The sequence below is a fragment of the Octodon degus genome, unplaced genomic scaffold (assembly GCF_000260255.1).
Source record: "Octodon degus isolate 3935 unplaced genomic scaffold, OctDeg1.0 scaffold00040, whole genome shotgun sequence".
NCBI classification, from domain to species: Eukaryota; Metazoa; Chordata; class Mammalia; order Rodentia; family Octodontidae; genus Octodon; species Octodon degus.
The window spans coordinates 16,576,739-16,581,066 of NW_004524616.1; the positions used below are offsets into that span (position 1 = coordinate 16,576,739).

At 41.2% G+C, this 4,328-nt stretch overlaps 1 protein-coding gene across 1 annotated transcript in view; it reads right to left on the minus strand.

The window, feature by feature from the left end:
* Window positions 1-871, minus strand: part of Sncaip (synuclein alpha interacting protein) — a 149,251-nt gene extending 148,380 nt beyond the window's left edge. Inside the window, exon 1 of the mRNA XM_023715343.1 lies at window positions 280-871. The gene's annotated coding sequence lies outside the window, so the exon portion shown is untranslated. The remainder of the gene's footprint in view (window positions 1-279) is intronic.
* Window positions 872-4,328: the final 3,457 nt, after the last annotated feature.

A 4,328-nucleotide genomic window follows, 5' to 3' on the forward strand; every position in this document is an offset into this window, starting at 1 on the left:
GGCGCCCGCCGGGCCGCCCCGCTCCACGCCTCCCCACGTGCCCGGCCTCCCAAGAGCGCGCTCCGCGCCGCGTCCACGGAGGAGACGGCTACAGCGCTCGCGGGGCGTGGGCGCGGGCGGGAGCCGCCCCTGCTCCCTTCCTGCAGACTCCTCCTGGCGCCCAGGCCGGGGGTGGGGGGGGGGCTCTGCGGGAGGGTCCCCACGCGCGGGGGTGGGGCCGGGGCCCGCAGGACGGCGGCTTCCAACCCCGAGTGGGCCGCCGGGCCCCACGGGACTCACCTCGCCCGCCTGGCCCGGGGGGCGCCCGCGTGGAGACGCCTCTCTCCCTTCCGACTTCCGAAATGAAATCTGGAGCCTGGAAGCGTTGTGGTAGCGTAGGCTCGGAACGTCTTACTGTTGCTCTTTGGAAAGCTTTAAATGGTTTCTAGCAAATCTCTTTCCTTTTCCCAGGTGAGGTGATTGGGGGAGTTCCTTGGAGGTGCCCCTGAGGACGCGCTCCGGCTCCTGCTTCAGGGTGCTCTGCCTGCCCCAAAGAAAGGTGCAGGCAAAGTCAGTCCCTGTCAGACCAAGAAGAGCAGCGCCAAAATCCAGGAAAACACAGCACTATGGGGTAGCAGCCGCTAGGATGCATGAGCTTGTCATTGGAAGTGTGTTGCCAATGAAAAGGACTTGGCTCTTTAAGGACCTGGGGTTCCTCTGTTAATTAGCATGCGGGGGCAAAAGAGGCAGCTGCAGGGCTGGGAATGCCTAGCAATCCCTGCCTTGGACCTGTTTGGACCAGAACCATCTACACTGACAGGAAAACTACCTTCAATGTGAGAAGACATTGTCACGTGCTTTCAATTCGATGCTTAAGTGAAATACTAAATTTTTTTTTTTCCTGGCCTTTGGCTTAACAGCTAAGAGCATGTCCTGTGGTGTTGTCATTTGTTTATTGTAATAGATTTTAAGTACATACATGGAACGTGGCTTCACAATTTTAAAAACACAAATTATTCCTCAGTAGAAAATATAAAATCAGATGACATCATATGGCACTAAAAATACTTCGAAATATTGGGTTTAATTTGTTCACATCTGGTTAAAATAAAACTTCTTTCTTTTCTAGTGTAAACTCTGAGAAAAGCACGTCTTATATTCATCCAATAGAACTGGTGTCACCTTTGACATGATCCATAGAGAGTTTTATTTCCAGCCTCTTAGGAATTTTGGCACCTCTGAAAATCAGATTTTAATTTACTGACGGAATAGTTTATTGAAGAAATGTAAATGGGTATCTTCTTTTACTGTCCCAAACATCCTGGAACTCAAATGAACCAGGTGTTAAATCAATCTATATGCTAGGACAGAAGAGCCAGTTGTGTGATGTGTAGACAATGGGTTGTGTCAGGAAAGGTTCTTGTTTTCTATAGCCTGTTTTATATAGTTCTGTAGTGTAAATGAATAATCTTTGGGATGTTCAGATATTTCCCTCGTTTTCATAGTTCTTTTGTTTCTTCTGCTTCTAACATGTTTTTGATTACATACTTGCCATTGTTTCTGTGTGATTATTTTTACACTATGATTTAAATCTATGCTTGTATACACTTTCCCACATAGGGTGTAAGTTTGCTTTTGTTTGGACTGTTGGTTCATTTCTCTTATGTGAATCCTTGCCAAATACAAACCACAAATTGATATACCGAAGTGTGGAAGTAGTGAAGTAGTTTGGTTAAAACAGAGCTGCTTGATTTTAGGGTGCATGGCAAGAATGCTAGCTTCCTCAGCATAAGCCTAAACAAACTGTTTAGGCTTAGTTTTTTGGTGACTTCTTACTGACAAGCCATCTCTGATACAAAGTGTTTTCATCAAGCAGTACCTCTCCTTGATTAGAAGACCCACACAGCAACAGACTCTGCACCTATGCTTGCCACAGCTTAGGGTCTACTCCTCTCTTAGAACACTTAGAATGTTTCTTTTCTTGTCCATTTCTTATCCGATGCTATTCAATTGTCAGTTCTCATGATGACAGAGAGTTCACATTATTCATATTTGGATTCTTAACACTTAGCACATTTTTATGCCCAGAGCTGGCTACTGAAAATAATGAGTGCAGAAATTCATTTCGCTGTATTTCATCTGCCAAAGAGCTGCTGTGTAATTGTTCATTCAGTTATTACAGTTAAACATCTGCCTCCTCAATATTTTTGCCCAATTTCCATATCTTTATTATGCTATAAAATTGGATAAAATTACCATAACACTGCCAGTTATCAAACAGAAAAGTGTTCTCATTTTATTTTTTAACTGCAGATTTTATTTAATAAAACATCCAATTCTGTAGTAGAAGCTCAGATGCTTAAGTGAGACTTGGTCATTGAAGAGAATCCTATTTGAGGTGTTCTCTGATTTCTGGATTGAAACTATCATCCAGTTACATCAGGGATTTTCATCTGAAGCCCAATGTATTTCATTTCCTTGGCTGTCACCCTATATAAATGGTATGCAAGACTCAGAATATACATCTGATGCCAGTATGATTGTACCACTCAGGATGGGTTAGGTTATGGTGTGATAATCACTTCCATCTATTAATAAAAGTGTATTCCTGCCATCATACCACAATTTCATGTCAGCTGAACCTTTGCTTCATGTTTTTCTCACTTTGAATCTCTAGCCTAATAGAGCAATATTGCTGGTCACTCTAACAAGGGAAAGAAACCTCTAGGGTGTAGTACACCAGGAGTTAAATGCTTCAACTCTTTCAGTTCACAACTGCTCACAACTCATTGACCAGAGCTAGTTGTGTGTCTGTACTCAATCTCAGGATTAGGAAGTGCTATTCTACAATATATTGAGTATGTGGTAAAGAATTATATAAGAAAGCAACACACTTCTGATGAAAACTGATGCTGAACAAAAGTCCACATTCTATGGCTGTGTTGATATCTGAAATAACCACAAAAATAAGAATAATAAAATTTTGATGATTAAGAACTGTTTAGTCTTTTAAATACTTGCTTTATAAGGAGCAAGGAATGATTACAGACAGACATGGTATTACCCAGTTTTCCACCAGATTTTAGGACATCTTCACATTTTTTCTCCACCTCTTACATATATACACCTTTCTTATCTTCTGCTTCTTAGATCAACTTTCTGTGCCTAAACCACACAGAAGTGGGAATTTTGCATTCTTCCTCTCCTCAATTTCCTATGGCCATTTCCTCACTAATGACTATTTTTCCCCTTTCAGTATGTCTTCCTTTTTCTCTTTTTGGACCAACTTGGAGCCTGTAGAGTGTGGGAAACCAACCAAGCAAGTGAGCATGCCAGGACATGCCCTGAGCCTTAGACCAATCACAAAATTCTTCCAGCAGTTCTTCTGTGAGAACTCAAACTGAACTCCCTGAGAAGTGGAGGTAGAGTGGAGGTACAAAAGGCAGTGGCCATTTTCTCATTGACCCTTGTGTTTTCTCCCTCATAGAGTGACCTACTCTTACTCTGTAGGGTGTACCTCTTTTCCCGCTTTTTATTGGTCCTCACATTCTACAGAGGATGTTTCTTTTCATACATTTAGTAAATATAGAGCTTCACTACCTTTTGCACTTATCTTGACCAGTTCTTTATTCTGGACAGGAAGAACCTAGAGAGCTTCTCTGAAAAGAGTCTCTAGCACCCACAAAGACCAATAACACTTCTACTAAAACTATAATGAGGAAGGAGATGAAGTTCAAGTTGAGCAGCTTAGTTGCTTATGATATAGCAGTATTAATGAACTCTTATGGATTATTATTGATTACCCAAGATTATCCTGAGATTCCAATTAATCCTATTACTCTGATTTACCCAGTGCTACAGATCATTAGAAGTTATATTGTTCCTTTAAAATGGAAACAGACAATGTGCAAAATTACAATTAAATGAATATCTTCTCATGCATTCTGAGGCAGTTTGGAGCAAAAATACAGAGAATATCTACAAGAGACTAAGGAATTTTCTGCAAATGATCTGATTTGGGGGCTATGATTTTTCTTCTGTGCTCATCTTCCCTAATAAGTTACCAGCATAAAGCACAATGGATCTGTACAACATCTGAAATAAAAAGAGAAACTATGAATTACACTTCACCTAATAGTTGACGTTTTGCCGATTAGAGCTGAGGTGGTTCATTCTTCACCTCAGCCTTAGGAAACTTTGTCTATATTCATTAAACATCATCTTAAACTTCAGTTTTAATTTTTAAATGCTATATTTGTAGCTACCTTAGCCCCAGTTGACATGGCTCTTTTCCCAGGAATTCTACTGACATTGTCTTTTAACAGGTTTCTTTTTTTTTTTTTTTTTTT